This window comes from Symphalangus syndactylus, chromosome X (assembly GCF_028878055.3).
Source record: "Symphalangus syndactylus isolate Jambi chromosome X, NHGRI_mSymSyn1-v2.1_pri, whole genome shotgun sequence".
Lineage (NCBI taxonomy): Eukaryota > Metazoa > Chordata > Mammalia > Primates > Hylobatidae > Symphalangus > Symphalangus syndactylus.
Genome location: NC_072447.2, coordinates 5,393,742 through 5,414,016, shown reverse-complemented (window position 1 = coordinate 5,414,016; position 20,275 = coordinate 5,393,742).

The window sequence follows — 20,275 nt, the reverse complement described above, 5'->3', positions numbered from 1 at the left end:
TTCTGTAGAAACTGCAATTGGACATTCTGAGCGCTAAGAGGCCTATATTGGGAAAAAGAATATCTACAAATAAAAACTACACAGAAGCATTCTGTGAAGCTTCTTTCTGTTCTGTTCATTCAACTAAAAGTGTTGAACCTTAGTTTTGATTGAGCCGTTCTGAAACACTCTTTCTGTAGAAAATGCAAGTGGAGATTCGGAGCGCAAAGATGGTAATAGTGGAAAAAGGAAAGTCTTCAAATATAAACTACACAGAATCATTCTGTGAAACTACTTTCTGATCTGTGCATTCAGCTAACAGAGTTAAACCATACTTTTGATTGAGCAGATCTGAACACTCTTTCTGTAGAAAATGCAACTGGACATTTGGAGCGCTAAGAGGGTAGTAGTGGAAAAAGGAATATATTCAAATATAAACTACACAGAAGCATTCTGTGAAACTTCTTTCTGATCTGAGCATCCAGCTAACAGAGTTAAACCATACTTTTGATTGCGCAGTTCAGAACACTCTTTCTGTAGAAAATGCAAGTGGACATTCGGAGCGCTAAGAGGGTAATTGTGGAAAAAGGGATATATTCAAATATAAACTACACAGTAGCATTCTGTGAAACTTCTTTCTGTTCTGTGCATTCAAGTAACAGAGTTGAACCTTACTTTTGATTGAGCCGTTCTGAAACACTCTTTCTGTAGAAACAGCAATTGGACATTCTAAGCGCTAAGAGGCCTACATTGGGAAAAAGAATATCTTCAAATAAAAACTACACTGATGCATTCTGTGAAACTTATTTCTCATCTGTAAATTCAGTTAACAGAGCTAAACCATATTTTTGATTGAGCAGTTGTGAAACACTCTTTTTGTAGAAAATGCAAGTGGACATTCGGAGCGCTAAGATTGTAATAGAGGAAAAAGGAATATCTCCAATTAAAAACTACACAGAAGCATTCTCTGAAACCCCTTTCTGTTCTCCGCATTCAACTAACAGAGTTGAGCCTTACCTTTGAAGGAGCAGTTCTGAAACACTCTTTGTGTAGAAACTGCCAGTGGATATTCGGAGCGCTAAGTGGGTAATAGTCCAAAAAGTAGTATCTTCAACTAAATACTACACAGAAGCATTCTGTGAAACTTCTTTCTGTTCTGTGCATTCAACTAAGAAAGTTGAACCTTACATTTGATTGAGCCGTTCTGAAACACTCTTTCTGTAGAAACTGCAATTGGACATTCTGAGCGCTAAGAGGCCTATATTGGGAAAAATAATATCTTCAAATAAAAACTACACAGAAGCATTGTTTGAAACTTATTTCTGATATGTGCATTCAGCTAACAGAGTTAAACCATACTTTTGATTGCGCAGTTCAGAACACTCTTTCTGTAGAAACTGCAAGTGGACATTCGGAGCGCTAAGAGGCATATATTGGGAAAAATAATATCTTCAAATGAAAACTACACAGAAGCATTGTGTGAAACTTATTTCTGATATGTTCATTAAGCTAACAGAGTTAAACCATACTTTTGATTGCGCAGTTCTGAACACTCTTTCTGTAGAAAATGCAAGTGGACATTCGGAGCGCTAAGAGGGTAATAGTGGAAAAAGGTATATATTCAAATATAAACTACACAGTAGCATTCTGTGAAAATTCTATCTGTTCTGTGCATTAAACTAACAGAGTTGAACCTTACTTTTGATTGAGCCGTTCTGAAACACTCTTTCTGTAGACACTGCAATTGGACATGCTAAGCGCTAAGAGGCCTACATTGGGAAAAAGAATATCTTCAAATAAAAACTACACAGATGCATTCTGTGAAACTTATTTCTGATCTGTAAATTCAGTTAACAGAGATAAAACATATTTTTGATTGAGCAGTTATGAAACACTCTTTTTGTAGAAAATGCAAGTGGAGATTCGGAGCGCTAAGAGGGTAATAGTGGAAAAAGGAATGTCTTCAAATATAAACTACACAGAATCATTCGGTGAAACTTCTTTCTGATCTGTGCATTCAGCTAACAGAGTTAAAACATACTGTTGATTGAGCAGATCTGAACACTCTTTCTGTAGAAAATGCAACTGGACATTTGGAGCGCTAAGAGCGTAGTAGTGGAAAAAGGAATATATTCAAATATAAACTACACAGAAGCATTCTGTGAAACTTCTTTCTGATCTGAGCATTCAGCTAACAGAGTTAAATGATACTTTTCATTGAGCAGTTTTGAAACACTCTGTCTGTAGAAAATGCAACTGGACATTCGTAGCGCTAAGTGGGTAATAGTGGAAAAAAGAATATGTTCAAATATAAACTACACAGAAGCATTGTATGAAACTTCTTTCTGTTCTGTGCATTCAACTAACAGAGTTGAACCTTACTTTTGATTGAGCCGTTCTGAAACACTCTTTCTGTAGAAACTGCAATTGGACATTCTGAGCGCTAGGAGGCCTATATTGGGAAAATGAATGTCTACAAATAAAAACTACACAGAATAATTGTGTGAAACTTCTTTCTGTTCTGTTTGTTCAACTAAAAGAGTTGAACCTTAGTTTTGATTGAGCCGTTCTGAAACACTCTTTCTGTAGAAAATGCAAGTGGAAATTCGGAGCGCTAAGAGGGTAATAGTGGAAAAAGGAATGTCTCCAAATATAAACTACACAGAATCATTCTGTGAAACTTCTTTCTGATCTGTGCATTCAGCTAACAGAGTTAAACCATAATTTTGATTGAGCAGATCTGAACACTCTTTCTGTAGAAAATGCAACTGGACATTTGGAGCGCTAAGAGAGTAGTAGTGGAAAAAGGAATATATTCAAATATAAACTACACAGAAGCATTCTGTGAAACTTCTTTCTGATCTGAGCATTCAGCTAACAGAGTTAAACCATACTTTTGATTGAGCAGTTTTGAAACACTCTGTCTGTAGAAAATGCAACTGGACATTCGTAGCGCTAAGTGGGTAATAGTGGAAAAAAGAATATGTTCAAATATAAACTACACAGAAGCATTGTATGAAACTTCTTTCTGTTCTGTGCATTCAACTAACAGAGTTGAACCTTACTTTTGATTGAGCCTTTCTGAAACACTCTTTCTGTAGAAACTGCAAATGGACATTCTGAGCGCTAAGAGGCCTCTATTGGGAAAAATAATATCTTCAAATAAAAACTACACAGAAGCATTGTGTGAAACTTATTTCTGATATGTTCATTAAGCTAACAGAGTTAAACCATACTTTTGATTGCGCAGTTCTGAACACTCTTTCTGTAGAAAATGCAAGTGGACATTCGGAGCGCTAAGAGGGTAATAGTGGAAAAAGGAATATATTCAAATATAAACTACACAGTAGCATTCTGTGAAAATTCTTTCTGTTCTGTGCATTCAACTAACAGAGTTGAACCTTACTTTTGATTGAGCCGTTCTGAAACACTCTTTCTGTAGAAACTGCAATTGGACATGTTAAGCGCTAAGAGGCCTACATTGGGAAAAAGAATATCTTCAAATAAAAACTACACAGATGCATTCTGTGAAACTTATTTCTGATCTGTAAATTCAGTTAACCGAGATAAAACATATTTTTGATTGAGCAGTTATGAAACACTCTTTTTTTAGAAAATGCAAGTGGAGATTCGGAGCGCTAAGAGGATACTTGTGGAAAAAGGATTGTCTTCAAATATAAACTACACAGAAACATTCGGTGAAACTTCTTTCTGATCTGTGCATTCAGCTAACAGATTTAAACCATACTTTTGATTGAGCAGATCTGAACACACTTTCTGTAGAAAATGCAACTGGACATTTGGAGCTCTAAGAGCCTAATAGTGGAAAAAGGAATATATTCAAATATAAACTACACAGAAGCATTCTGTGAAACTTCTTTCTGATCTGAGCATTCAGCTAACAGAGTTAAACCATACTTTTGATTGAGCAGTTTTGAAACACTCTGTCTGTAGAAAATGCAACTGGTCATTCGTAGCGCTAAGTGGGTAATATTGGAAAAAAGAATATGTTCAAATATAAACTACACAGAAGCATTTTATGAAACTTCTTTCTGTTCTGTGCATTCAACTAAAAGAGTTGAACCTTACTTTTGATTGAGCCGTTCTGAAACACTCTTTCTGTAGAAACTGCAATTGGACATTCTAAGCGCTAAGAGGCCTACATTGGGAAAAATAATATCTTCAAATAAAAACTACACAGATGCATTCTGTGAAACTTATTTCTGATCTGTAAATTCAGATAACAGAGCTAAACCATATTTTTGATTGAGCAGTTATGAAACACTCTTTTTGTAGAAAATGCAAGTGGACATTCGGAGCGCTAAGATTGTAATAGAGGAAAAAGGAATATCTCCAATTAAAAACTACGCAGAAGCATTCTCTGAAACCCCTTTCTGTTCTCCGCATTCAACTAAGAGAGTTGAGCATTACTTTCGAAGGAGCAGTTCTGAAACACTCTTTGTGTAGAAACTGCCAGTGGATATTCGGAGCGCTAAGTGGGTAATAGTCCAAAAAGGAGTATCTTCAACTAAATACTACACAGAAGCATTCTGTGAAACTTCTTTCTGTTCTGTGCATTCAACTAAGAGAGTTGAACCTTACATTTGATTGAGCCGTTCTGAAACACTCTTTCTGTAGAAACTGGAATTGGACATTCTGAGTGCTAAGAGGCCTATATTGGGAAAATTAATATCTTCAAATAAAAACTACACAGAAGCATTGTTTGAAACTTATTTCTGATATGTGCATTCAGCTAACAGAGTGAAACCATACTTTTGATTGTGCAGTTAAGAACCACTCTTTCTGTGGAAAATGCAAGTGGACATTCGGAGCGCTATGACGGTAAGAGTGGAAAAAGGAACATATTCAAAAATAAACTACACAGTAGCATTCTGTGAAATTTCTTTCTGTTCTGTTCATTCAACTAAAAGAGTTGAACCTTAGTTTTGATTGAGCCGTTCTGAAACACTCTTTCTGTAGAAACTGCAATTGGACATTCTGAGCGCTAAGAGGCCTATATTGGGAAAGAGAATATCTACAAATAAAAACTACACAGAAGCATTCTGTGAAACTTCTTTCTGTTCTGTTCATTCAACTAAAAGAGTTGAACCTTAGTTTTGATTGAGCCGTTCTGAAACACTCTTTCTGTAGAAAATGCAAGTGGAGATTCGGAGCGCTAAGAGGGTAATAGTGGAAAAAGGAATGTCTTCAAATAAAAACTACACAGAATCATTCGGTGAAACTTCTTTCTGATCTGTGCATTCAGCTAACAGAGTTAAACCATACTTTTGATTGAGCAGATGTGAACACTCTTTCTGTAGAAAATGCAACTGGATATTTGGAGCGCTAAGAGTGTAGTAGTGGAAAAGGAATATATTCAAATATAAACTACACAGAAGCATTCTGTGAAACTTCTTTCTGATCTGAGCATTCAGCTAACAGAGTTAAACCATACTTTTGATTGAGCAGTTTTGAAACACTCTGTCTGTAGAAAATGCAACTGGACATTCGTAGCGCTAAGTGGGTAATAGTGGAAAAAAGAATATGTTCAAATATAAACTACACAGAAGCATTGTATGAAACTTCTTTCTGTTCTGTGCATTCAACTAACAGAGTTGAACCTTACTTTTGATTGAGCCGTTCTGAAACACTCTTTCTGTAGAAAATGCAATTGGACATTCTGAGCGCTAAGAGGCCTATATTGGGAAAAATAATATCTTCAAATAAAAACTACACAGAAGCATTGTGTGAGACTTATTTCTGATATGTGCATTCACCTAACAGAGTTAAAACATACTTTTGATTGCGCAGTTCCGAACACTCTTTCAGTAGAAAATGCAAGTGGACATTCGGAGCGCTAAGAGGGTAATAGTGGAAAAAGGAATATATTCAAATATAAACTACACAGAAGCATTCTGTGAAACTTCTTTCTGTTCTATGCATTCAATTTCCAGGGTTGAACCTTACTTATGATTGAGCCGTTCTGAAACACTCTTTCTGTAGAAACTGCAATTGGACATTCTGAGCGCTAAGAGGCTTATATTGGGAAAATGAATATCTACAAATAAAAAGTACACAGAAGCATTCTGTGAAACTTCTTTCTGTTCTGTTCATTCAACTAAAAGAGTTGTACCTTAGTTTTGATTGAGCCGTTCTGAAACACTCTTTCTGTAGAAACTGCAATTGGACATTCTGAGCGCTAAGAGGCCTACATTGGGAAAAATAATATCTTCAAATAAAAACTACACAGATGCATTCTGTGAAACTTATTTCTGATCTGTAAATTCAGATAACAGAGCTAAACCATATTTTTGATTGAGCAGTTATGAAACACTCTTTTTGTAGAAAATGCAAGTGGACATTCGGAGCGCTAAGATTGTAATAGAGGAAAAAGGAATATCTCCAATTAAAAACTACGCAGAAGCATTCTCTGAAACCCCTTTCTGTTCTCCGCATTCAACTAAGAGAGTTGAGCATTACTTTCGAAGGAGCAGTTCTGAAACACTCTTTGTGTAGAAACTGCCAGTGGATATTCGGAGCGCTAAGTGGGTAATAGTCCAAAAAGGAGTATCTTCAACTAAATACTACACAGAAGCATTCTGTGAAACTTCTTTCTGTTCTGTGCATTCAACTAAGAGAGTTGAACCTTACATTTGATTGAGCCGTTCTGAAACACTCTTTCTGTAGAAACTGGAATTGGACATTCTGAGTGCTAAGAGGCCTATATTGGGAAAATTAATATCTTCAAATAAAAACTACACAGAAGCATTGTTTGAAACTTATTTCTGATATGTGCATTCAGCTAACAGAGTGAAACCATACTTTTGATTGTGCAGTTAAGAACCACTCTTTCTGTGGAAAATGCAAGTGGACATTCGGAGCGCTATGACGGTAAGAGTGGAAAAAGGAACATATTCAAAAATAAACTACACAGTAGCATTCTGTGAAATTTCTTTCTGTTCTGTTCATTCAACTAAAAGAGTTGAACCTTAGTTTTGATTGAGCCGTTCTGAAACACTCTTTCTGTAGAAACTGCAATTGGACATTCTGAGCGCTAAGAGGCCTATATTGGGAAAGAGAATATCTACAAATAAAAACTACACAGAAGCATTCTGTGAAACTTGTTTCTGTTCTGTTCATTCAACTAAAAGAGTTGAACCTTAGTTTTGATTGAGCCGTTCTGAAACACTCTTTCTGTAGAAAATGCAAGTGGAGATTCGGAGCGCTAAGAGGGTAATAGTGGAAAAAGGAATGTCTTCAAATAAAAACTACACAGAATCATTCGGTGAAACTTCTTTCTGATCTGTGCATTCAGCTAACAGAGTTAAACCATACTTTTGATTGAGCAGATGTGAACACTCTTTCTGTAGAAAATGCAACTGGATATTTGGAGCGCTAAGAGTGTAGTAGTGGAAAAGGAATATATTCAAATATAAACTACACAGAAGCATTCTGTGAAACTTCTTTCTGATCTGAGCATTCAGCTAACAGAGTTAAACCATACTTTTGATTGAGCAGTTTTGAAACACTCTGTCTGTAGAAAATGCAACTGGACATTCGTAGCGCTAAGTGGGTAATAGTTGAAAAAAGAATATGTTCAAATATAAACTACACAGAAGCATTGTATGAAACTTCTTTCTGTTCTGTGCATTCAACTAACAGAGTTGAACCTTACTTTTGATTGAGCCGTTCTGAAACACTCTTTCTGTAGAAAATGCAATTGGACATTCTGAGCGCTAAGAGGCCTATATTGGGAAAAATAATATCTTCAAATAAAAACTACACAGAAGCATTGTGTGAGACTTATTTCTGATATGTGCATTCACCTAACAGAGTTAAAACATACTTTTGATTGCGCAGTTCCGAACACTCTTTCTGTAGAAAATGCAAGTGGACATTCGGAGCGCTAAGAGGGTAATAGTGGAAAAAGGAATATATTCAAATATAAACTACACAGAAGCATTCTGTGAAACTTCTTTCTGTTCTATGCATTCAATTTCCAGGGTTGAACCTTACTTATGATTGAGCCGTTCTGAAACACTCTTTCTGTAGAAACTGCAATTGGACATTCTGAGCGCTAAGAGGCTTATATTGGGAAAATGAATATCTACAAATAAAAAGTACACAGAAGCATTCTGTGAAACTTCTTTCTGTTCTGTTCATTCAACTAAAAGAGTTGTACCTTAGTTTTGATTGAGCCGTTCTGAAACACTCTTTCTGTAGAAACTGCAATTGGACATTCTGAGCGCTAAGAGGCCTATATTGGGAAAAAGAATATCTACAAATAAAAACTACACAGAAGCATTCTGTGATACTTATTTCTGATCTGTGCATTCAGCTAACAGAGTTAAACCATACTTTTGATTGAGCAGATCTGAACACTCTTTCTATATAAAATGCAACTGGACATTTGGAGAGCTAAGAGGGTAGTAGTGGAAAAAGTAATATATTCAAATGTAAACTACACAGAAGCATTCTGTGAAAATTCTTTCTGATCTGAGCATTAAGCTAACAGAGTTAAACCATACTTTTCATTGAGCAGTTTTGAAACACTCTGTCTGTAGAAAATGCAACTGGACATTCGTAGCGCTAAGTGGGTAATAGTGGAAAAAAGAATATGTTCAAATATAAACTAAAAAGAAGCATTGTATGAAACTTCTTTCTGTTCTGTGCATTCAACTAACAGAGTTGAACCTTACTTTTGATTGAGCCGTTCTGAAACACTCTTTCTGTAGAAACTGCAATTGGACATTCTGGGCGCTAAGAGGCCTATATTGGGAAAAAGAATATCTACAAATAAAAACTACACAGAAGCATTCTGTGAAACTTCATTCTGTTCTGTTCATTCAACTAAAAGAGTTGAACCTTACTTTTGATTGAGCCGTTCTGAAACACTCTTTCTGTAGAAACTGCAATTGGACATTCTGAGCGCTAAGAGGCCTATATTGGGAAAAATAATATCTTCAAATAAAAACTACACAGATGCATTCTGTGAAACTTATTTAAGATCTGTAAATTCAGTTAACAGAGCTTAACCATGTTTTTGATTGGGCAGTTATGAAATACTCTTTTTGTTGAAAATGCAAGTGGACATTCGGAGCGCTAAGATTGTAATAGAGGAAAAAGGAATATCTCCAATTAAAAACTACACAGAAGCATTCTCTGAAACCCCCTCTGTTCTCCGCATTCAACTAACAGAGTTGAACCTTACTTTTGAAGGAGCAGTTCTGAAACACTGTTTTTGTAGAAACTGCCAGTGGATATTCGGAGCGCTAAGTGGGTAATAGTCCAAAAAGGAGTATCTTCAACTAAATACTACACAGAAGCATTCTGTGAAACCTCTTTCTGTTCTGTGCATTCAACTAAGAGAGTTGAACCTTACATTTGATTGAGCCGTTCTGAAACACTCTTTCTGTAGAAACTGCAATTGGACATTCTGAGCGCTAAGAGGCCTATATTGGGAAAAATAATAACTTCAAATAAAAACTACACAGAAGCATTGTTTGAAACTTATTTCTGATATGTGCATTCAGCTAACAGAGTTAAACCATACTTCTGATTGCGCAGTTCAGAACACTCTTTTGTAGAAAATGCAAGTGGACATTCGGAGCGCTAAGAGGGTAATATTGGAAAAAGGAATATATACAAATATAAACTACACAGAAGCATTCTGTGAAACGTCTTTCTGTTCTGTGCATTCAACTACCGGTGTTGAACCTGACTTTTGATTGAGCCGTTGTGAAACACTCTTTCTGTAGAAACTGCAATTGGACATTCTGAGCGCTAAGAGGCCTATATTGGGAAAAAGAATATCTACAAATAAAAACTACACAGAAGCATTCTGTGAAGCTTCTTTCTGTTCTGTTCATTCAACTAAAAGTGTTGAACCTTAGTTTTGATTGAGCCGTTCTGAAACACTCTTTCTGTAGAAAATGCAAGTGGAGATTCGGAGCGCAAAGATGGTAATAGTGGAAAAAGGAAAGTCTTCAAATATAAACTACACAGAATCATTCTGTGAAACTACTTTCTGATCTGTGCATTCAGCTAACAGAGTTAAACCATACTTTTGATTGAGCAGATCTGAACACTCTTTCTGTAGAAAATGCAACTGGACATTTGGAGCGCTAAGAGGGTAGTAGTGGAAAAAGGAATATATTCAAATATAAACTACACAGAAGCATTCTGTGAAACTTCTTTCTGATCTGAGCATCCAGCTAACAGAGTTAAACCATACTTTTGATTGCGCAGTTCAGAACACTCTTTCTGTAGAAAATGCAAGTGGACATTCGGAGCGCTAAGAGGGTAATTGTGGAAAAAGGGATATATTCAAATATAAACTACACAGTAGCATTCTGTGAAACTTCTTTCTGTTCTGTGCATTCAAGTAACAGAGTTGAACCTTACTTTTGATTGAGCCGTTCTGAAACACTCTTTCTGTAGAAACAGCAATTGGACATTCTAAGCGCTAAGAGGCCTACATTGGGAAAAAGAATATCTTCAAATAAAAACTACACTGATGCATTCTGTGAAACTTATTTCTCATCTGTAAATTCAGTTAACAGAGCTAAACCATATTTTTGATTGAGCAGTTGTGAAACACTCTTTTTGTAGAAAATGCAAGTGGACATTCGGAGCGCTAAGATTGTAATAGAGGAAAAAGGAATATCTCCAATTAAAAACTACACAGAAGCATTCTCTGAAACCCCTTTCTGTTCTCCGCATTCAACTAACAGAGTTGAGCCTTACCTTTGAAGGAGCAGTTCTGAAACACTCTTTGTGTAGAAACTGCCAGTGGATATTCGGAGCGCTAAGTGGGTAATAGTCCAAAAAGTAGTATCTTCAACTAAATACTACACAGAAGCATTCTGTGAAACTTCTTTCTGTTCTGTGCATTCAACTAAGAAAGTTGAACCTTACATTTGATTGAGCCGTTCTGAAACACTCTTTCTGTAGAAACTGCAATTGGACATTCTGAGCGCTAAGAGGCCTATATTGGGAAAAATAATATCTTCAAATAAAAACTACACAGAAGCATTGTTTGAAACTTATTTCTGATATGTGCATTCAGCTAACAGAGTTAAACCATACTTTTGATTGCGCAGTTCAGAACACTCTTTCTGTAGAAACTGCAAGTGGACATTCGGAGCGCTAAGAGGCATATATTGGGAAAAATAATATCTTCAAATGAAAACTACACAGAAGCATTGTGTGAAACTTATTTCTGATATGTTCATTAAGCTAACAGAGTTAAACCATACTTTTGATTGCGCAGTTCTGAACACTCTTTCTGTAGAAAATGCAAGTGGACATTCGGAGCGCTAAGAGGGTAATAGTGGAAAAAGGTATATATTCAAATATAAACTACACAGTAGCATTCTGTGAAAATTCTATCTGTTCTGTGCATTAAACTAACAGAGTTGAACCTTACTTTTGATTGAGCCGTTCTGAAACACTGTTTCTGTAGACACTGCAATTGGACATGCTAAGCGCTAAGAGGCCTACATTGGGAAAAAGAATATCTTCAAATAAAAACTACACAGATGCATTCTGTGAAACTTATTTCTGATCTGTAAATTCAGTTAACAGAGATAAAACATATTTTTGATTGAGCAGTTATGAAACACTCTTTTTGTAGAAAATGCAAGTGGAGATTCGGAGCGCTAAGAGGGTAATAGTGGAAAAAGGAATGTCTTCAAATATAAACTACACAGAATCATTCGGTGAAACTTCTTTCTGATCTGCGCATTCAGCTAACAGAGTTAAACCATACTGTTGATTGAGCAGATCTGAACACTCTTTCTGTAGAAAATGCAACTGGACATTTGGAGCGCTAAGAGCGTAGTAGTGGAAAAAGGAATATATTCAAATATAAACTACACAGAAGCATTCTGTGAAACTTCTTTCTGATCTGAGCATTCAGCTAACAGAGTTAAACGATACTTTTCATTGAGCAGTTTTGAAACACTCTGTCTGTAGAAAATGCAACTGGACATTCGTAGCGCTAAGTGGGTAATAGTGGAAAAAAGAATATGTTCAAATATAAACTACACAGAAGCATTGTATGAAACTTCTTTCTGTTCTGTGCATTCAACTAACAGAGTTGAACCTTACTTTTGATTGAGCCGTTCTGAAACACTCTTTCTGTAGAAACTGCAATTGGACATTCTGAGCGCTAGGAGGCCTATATTGGGAAAATGAATGTCTACAAATAAAAACTACACAGAATAATTGTGTGAAACTTCTTTCTGTTCTGTTTGTTCAACTAAAAGAGTTGAACCTTAGTTTTGATTGAGCCGTTCTGAAACACTCTTTCTGTAGAAAATGCAAGTGGAAATTCGGAGCGCTAAGAGGGTAATAGTGGAAAAAGGAATGTCTCCAAATATAAACTACACAGAATCATTCTGTGAAACTTCTTTCTGATCTGTGCATTCAGCTAACAGTGTTAAACCATAATTTTGATTGAGCAGATCTGAACACTCTTTCTGTAGAAAATGCAACTGGACATTTGGAGCGCTAAGAGAGTAGTAGTGGAAAAAGGAATATATTCAAATATAAACTACACAGAAGCATTCTGTGAAACTTCTTTCTGAACTGAGCATTCAGCTAACAGAGTTAAACCATACTTTTGATTGAGCAGTTTTGAAACACTCTGTCTGTAGAAAATGCAACTGGACATTCGTAGCGCTAAGTGGGTAATAGTGGAAAAAAGAATATGTTCAAATATAAACTACACAGAAGCATTGTATGAAACTTCTTTCTGTTCTGTGCATTCAACTAACAGAGTTGAACCTTACTTTTGATTGATCCTTTCTGAAACACTCTTTCTGTAGAAACTGCAAATGGACATTCTGAGCGCTAAGAGGCCTCTATTGGGAAAAATAATATCTTCAAATAAAAACTACACAGAAGCATTGTGTGAAACTTATTTCTGATATGTTCATTAAGCAAACAGAGTTAAACCATACTTTTGATTGCGCAGTTCTGAACACTCTTTCTGTAGAAAATGCAAGTGGACATTCGGAGCGCTAAGAGGGTAATAGTGGAAAAAGGAATATATTCAAATATAAACTACACAGTAGCATTCTGTGAAAATTCTTTCTGTTCTGTGCATTCAACTAAAAGAGTTGAACCTTACTTTTGATTGAGCCGTTCTGAAACACTCTTTCTGTAGAAACTGCAATTGGACATGCTAAGCGCTAAGAGGCCTACATTGGGAAAAAGAATATCTTCAAATAAAAACTACACAGATGCATTCTGTGAAACTTATTTCTGATCTGTAAATTCAGTTAACAGAGATAAAACATATTTTTGATTGAGCAGTTATGAAACACTCTTTTTTTAGAAAATGCAAGTGGAGATTCGGAGGGCTAAGAGGGTACTAGTGGAAAAAGGAATGTCTTCAAATATAAACTACACAGAATCATTCGGTGAAACTTCTTTCTGATCTGTGCATTCAGCTAACAGATTTAAACCATACTTTTGATTGAGCAGATCTGAACACACTTTCTGTAGAAAATGCAACTGGACATTTGGAGCGCTAAGAGCGTAATAGTGGAAAAAGGAATATATTCAAATATAAACTACACAGAAGCATTCTGTGAAACTTCTTTCTGATCTGAGCATTCAGCTAACAGAGTTAAACCATACTTTTGATTGAGCAGTTTTGAAACACTCTGTCTGTAGAAAATGCAACTGGACATTCGTAGCGCTAAGCGGGTAATAGTGAAAAAAGAATATGTCCAAATATAAACTACACAGAAGCATTGTATGAAACTTCTTTCTGTTCTGTGCATTCAACTAACAGAGTTGAACCTTACTTTTGATTGAGCAGTTCTGAAACACTCTTTCTGTAGAAACTGCAATTGGACATTCTGAGCGCTAGGAGGCCTATATTGGGAAAAAGAATGTCTACAAATAAAAACTACACAGAAGAATTGTGTGAAACTTCTTTCTGTTCTGTTTGTTCAACTAAAAGAGTTGAACCTTAGTTTTGATTGAGCCGTTCTGAAACACTCTTTCTGTAGAAAATGCAAGTGGAGATTCGGAGCGCTAAGAGGGTAATAGTGGAAAAAGGAATGTCTCCAAATATAAACTACACAGAATCATTCTGTGAAACTTCTTTCTGAGCTGTGCATTCAGCTAACAGAGTTAAACCATACTTTTGATTGAGCAGATCTGAACACTCTTTCTGTAGAAAATGCAACTGGACATTTGGAGCGCTAAGAGAGTAGTAGTGGAAAAAGGAATATATTCAAATATAAACTACACAGAAGCATTCTGTGAAACTTCTTTCTGATCTGAGCATTCAGCTAACAGAGTTAAACCATACTTTTGATTGAGCAGTTTTGAAACACTCTGTCTGTAGAAAATGCAACTGGACATTCGTAGCGCTAAGTGGGTAATAGTGGAATAAAGAATATGTTCAAATATAAACTACACAGAAGCATTGTATGAAACTTCTTTCTGTTCTGTGCATTCAACAAACAGAGTTGAACCTTACTTTTGATTGAGCCTTTCTGAAACACTCTTTCTGTAGAAACTGCAATTGGACATTCTGAGTGCTAAGAGGCCTCTATTGGGAAAAATAATATCTTCAAATAAAAACTACACAGAAGCATTGTGTGAAACTTATTTCTGATATGTTCATTAAGCTAACAGAGTTAAACCATACTTTTGATTGCGCAGTTCTGAACACTCTTTCTGTAGAAAATGCAAGTGGACATTCGGAGCGCTAAGAGGGTAATAGTGGAAAAAGGAGTATATTCAAATATAAACTACACAATAGCATTCTGTGAAAATTCTTTCTGTTCTGTGCATTCAACTAACAGAGTTGAACCTTACTTTTGATTGAGCCGTTCTGAAACACTCTTTCTGTAGAAACTGCAATTGGACATGCTAAGCGCTAGGAGGCCTACATTGGGAAAAAGAATATCTTCAAATAAAAACTACACAGATGCATTCTGTGAAACTTATTTCTGATCTGTAAATTCAGTTAACAGAGATAAAACATATTTTTGATTGAGCAGTTATGAAACACTCTTTTTGTAGAAAATGCAAGTGGAGATTCGGAGCGCTAAGAGGGTAATAGTGGAAAAAGGAAAGTCTTCAAATATAAACTACACAGAATCATTCGGTGAAACTTCCTTCTGATCTGTGCATTCAGCTAACAGAGTTAAACCATACTTTTGATTGAGCAGATCTGAACACACTTTCTGTAGAAAATGCAACTGGACATTTGGAGCGCTAAGAGCGTAATAGTGGAAAAAGGAATATATTCAAATATAAACTACACAGAAGTATTCTGTGAAACTTCTTTCTGATCTGAGCATTCAGCTAACAGAGTTAAACCATACTTTTGATTGAGCAGTTTTGAAACACTCTGTCTGTAGAAAATGCAACTGGACATTCGTAGCGCTAAGCGGGTAATAGTGAAAAAAGGAATATGTCCAAATATAAACTACACAGAAGCATTGTATGAAACTTATTTCTGTTCTGTGCATTCAACTAACAGAGTTGAACCTTACTTTTGATTGAGCAGTTCTGAAACACTCTTTCTGTAGAAACTGCAATTGGACATTCTGAGCGCTAGGAGGCCTATATTGGGAAAAAGAATGTCTACAAATAAAAACTACACAGAAGAATTGTGTGAAACTTCTTTCTGTTCTGTTTGTTCAACTAAAAGAGTTGAACCTTAGTTTTGATTGAGCCGTTCTGAAACACTCTTTCTGTAGAAAATGCAAGTGGAGATTCGGAGCGCTAAGAGGGTAATAGTGGAAAAAGGAATGTCTCCAAATATAAACTACACAGAATCATTCTGTGAAACTTCTTTCTGAGCTGTGCATTCAGCTAACAGAGTTAAACCATACTTTTGATTGAGCAGATCTGAACACTCTTTCTGTAGAAAATGCAACTGGACATTTGGAGCGCTAAGAGAGTAGTAGTGGAAAAAGGAATATATTCAAATATAAACTACACAGAAGCATTCTGTGAAACTTCTTTCTGATCTGAGCATTCAGCTAACAGAGTTAAACCATACTTTTGATTGAGCAGTTTTGAAACACTCTGTCTGTAGAAAATGCAACTGGACATTCGTAGCGCTAAGTGGGTAATAGAGGAAAAAAGAATATGTTCAAATATAAACTACACAGAAGCATTGTATGAAACTTCTTTCTGTTCTGTGCATTCAACTAACAGAGTTGAACCTTACTTTTGGTTGAGCCTTTCTGAAACACTCTTTCTGTAGAAACTGCAATTGGACATTCTGAGTGCTAAGAGGCCTCTATTGGGAAAAATAATATCTTCAAATAAAAACTACACAGAAGCATTGTGTGAAACTTATTTCTGATATGTTCATTAAGCTAACAGAGTTAAACCATACTTTTGATTGCGCAGTTCTGAACACTCTTTCTGTAGAAAATGCAAGTGGACATTCGGAGCGCTAAGAGGGTAATAGTGGAAAAAGGAGTATATTCAAATATAAACTACACAATAGCATTCTGTGAAAATTCTTTCTGTTCTGTGCATTCAACTAACAGAGTTGAACCTTACTTTTGATTGAGCCGTTCTGAAACACTCTTTCTGTAGAAACTGCAATTGGACATGCTAAGCGCTAAGAGGCCTACATTGGGAAAAAGAATTTCTTCAAATAAAAACTACACAGATGCATTCTGTGAAACTTATTTCTGATCTGTAAATTCAGTTAACAGAGATAAAACATATTTTTGATTGAGCAGTTATGAAACACCCTTTTTGTAGAAAATGCACGTGGAGATTCGGAGCGCTAAGAGGGTAATAGTGGAAAAAGGAAAGTCTTCAAATATAAACTACACAGAATCATTCGGTGAAACTTCCTTCTGATCTGTGCATTCAGCTAACAGAGTTAAACCATACTTTTGATTGAGCAGATCTGAACACTCTTTCTGTAGAAAATGCAACTGGACATTTGGAGCGCTTAGAGCGTAGTAGTGGAAAAAGGAATATATTCAAATATAAACTACACAGAAGCATTCTGTGAAACTTCTTTCTTATCTGAGCATTCAGCTAACAGAGTTAAACCATACTTTTGATTGAGCAGTTTTGAAACACTCTGTCTGTAGAAAATGCAACTGGACATTCGTAGGGCTAAGTGGGTAATAGTGGAAAAAAGAATATGTCCAAATATAAACTACCCAGAAGCATTGTATGAAACTTCTTTCTGTTCTGTGCATTCAACTAACAGAGTTGAACCTTACTTTTGATTGAGCCGTTCTGAAACACTCTTTCTGTAGAAACTGCAATTGGACATTCTGAGCGATAGGAGGCCTATATTGGGAAAAAGAATGTCTACAAATAAAGCTACACAGAAGAATTGTGTGAAAATTCTTTCTGTTCTGTTTGTTCAACTAAAGGAGTTGAACCTTAGTTTTGATTGAGCCGTTCTGAAACACTCTTTCTGTAGAAAATGCAAGTGGAGATTCGGAGCGCTAAGAGGGTAATAGTGGAAAAAGGAATGTCTCCAAATATAAACTAAACAGAATCATTGTGTGAAACTTCTTTCTGATCTGTGCATTCAGCTAACAGAGTTAAACCATACTTTTGATTGAGCAGATCTGAACACTCTTTCTGTAGAAAATGCAACTGGACATTTGGAGCGCTAAGAGAGTAGTAGTGGAAAAAGGAATATATTCAAATATAAACTACACAGAAGCATTCTGTGAAACTTCTTTCTGATCTGAGCATTCAGCTAACAGAGTTAAACCATACTTTTGATTGAGCAGTTTTGAAACACTCTGTCTGTAGAAAATGCAACTGGACATTCGTAGCGCTAAGTGGGTAATAGTGGAAAAAAGAATATGTTCAAATATAAACTACACAGAAGCATTGTATGAAACTTCTTTCTGTTCTGTGCATTCAACTAACAGAGTTGAACCTTACTTTTGATTGAGCCTTTCTGAAACACTCTTTCTGTAGAAACTGCAATTGGACATTCTGAGCGCTAAGAGGCCTCTATTGGGAAAAATAATATCTTCAAATAAAAACTACACAGAAGCATTGTGTGAAACTTATTTCTGATATGTTCATTAAGCTAACAGAGTTAAACCATACTTTTGATTGCGCAGTTCTGAACACTCTTTCTGTAGAAAATGCAAGTGGACATTCGGAGCGCTAAGAGGGTAATAGTGGAAAAAGGAGTATATTCAAATATAAACTACACAATAGCATTCTGTGAAAATTCTTTCTGTTCTGTGCATTCAACTAACAGAGTTGAACCTTACTTTTGATTGAGCCGTTCTGCAACACTCTTTCTGTAGAAACTGCAATTGGACATGCTAAGCGCTAAGAGGCCTACATTGGGAAAAAGAATATCTTCAAATAAAAACTACACAGATGCATTCTGTGAAACTTATTTCTGATCTTTAAATTCAGTTAACAGAGATAAAACATATTTTTGATTGAGCAGTTATGAAACACTCTTTTTGTAGAAAATGCAAGTGGAGATTCGGAGCGCTAAGAGGGTAATAGTGGAAAAAGGAAAGTCTTCAAATATAAACTACACAGAATCATTCGGTGAAACTTCCTTCTGATCTGTGCATTCAGCTAACAGAGTTAAACCACACTTTTGATTGAGCAGATCTGAACACTCTTTCTGTAGAAAATGCAACTGGACATTTGGAGCGCTAAGAGCGTAGTAGTGGAAAAAGGAATATATTCAAATATAAACTACACAGAAGCATTCTGTGAAACTTCTTTCTGATCTGAGCATTCAGCTAACAGAGTTAAACCATACCTTTGGTTGAGCAGTTTTGAAACACTCTGTCTGTAGAAAATGCAACTGGACATTCGTAGCGCTAAGTGGGTAATAGTGGAAAAAAGAATATGTTCAAATATAAACTACACAGAAGCATTGTATGAAACTTCTTTCTGTTCTGTGCATTCAACTAACAGAGTTGAACCTTACTTTTGATTGAGCCGTTCTGAAACACTCTTTCTGTAGAAACTGCAATTGGACATTCTGAGTGCTAGGAGGCCTATATTGGGAAAAAGAATGTCTACAAATTAAAACTACACAGAAGAATTGTGTGAAACTTCTTTCTGTTCTGTTTGTTCAACTAAAAGAGTTGAACCTTAGTTTTGATTGAGCCGTTCTGAAACACTCTTTCTGTAGAAAATGCAAGTGGAGATTCGGAGCGCTAAGAGGGTAATAGTGGAAAAAGGAATGTCTCCAAATATAAACTACACAGAATCATTCTGTGAAACTTCTTTCTGATCTGTGCATTCAGCTTACAGAGTTAAACCATACTTTTGATTGAGCAGATCTGAACACTCTTTCTGTAGAAAATGCAACTGGACATTTAGAGCGCTAAGAGAGTAGTAGTGGAAAAAGGAATATATTCAAATATAAACTACACAGAAGCATTCTGTGAAACTTCTTTCTGATCTGAGCATTCAGCTAACAGAGTTAAACCATACTTTTGATTGAGCAGTTTTGAAACACTCTGTCTGTAGAAAATGCAACTGGACATTCGTAGCGCTAAGTGGGTAATAGTGGAAAAAAGAATATGTTCAAATATAAACTACACAGAAGCATTGTATGAAACTTCTTTCTGTTCTGTGCATTCAACTAACAGAGTTGAACCTTACTTTTGATTGAGCCTTTCTGAAACAGTCTTTCTGTAGAAACTGCAATTGGACATTCTGAGCGCTAAGAGGCCTCTATTGGGAAAAATAATATCTTCAAATAAAAACTACACAGAAGCATTGTGTGAAACTTATTTCTGATATGTTCATTAAGCTAACAGAGTTAAACCATACTTTTGATTACGCAGTTCTGAACACTCTTTCTGTAGAAAATGCAAGTGGACATTCGGAGCGCTAAGAGGGTAATAGTGGAAAAAGGAGTATATTCAAATATAAACTACACAATAGCATTCTGTGAAAATTCTTTCTGTTCTGTGCATTCAACTAACAGAGTTGAACCTTACTTTTGATTGAGCCGTTCTGAAACACTCTTTCTGTAGAAACTGCAATTGGACATGCTAAGCGCTAAGAGGCCTACATTGGGAAAAAGAATATCTTCAAATAAAAACTACACAGATGCATTCTGTGAAACTTATTTCTGATCTGTAAATTCAGTTAACAGAGATAAAACATATTATTGATTGAGCAGTTATGAAACACTCTTTTTGTAGAAAATGCAAGTGGAGATTCGGAGCGCTAAGAGGGTAATAGTGGAAAAAGGAAAGTCTTCAAATATAAACTACACAGAATCATTCTGTGAAACTTCCTTCTGATATGTGCATTCATCTAACAGAGTTAA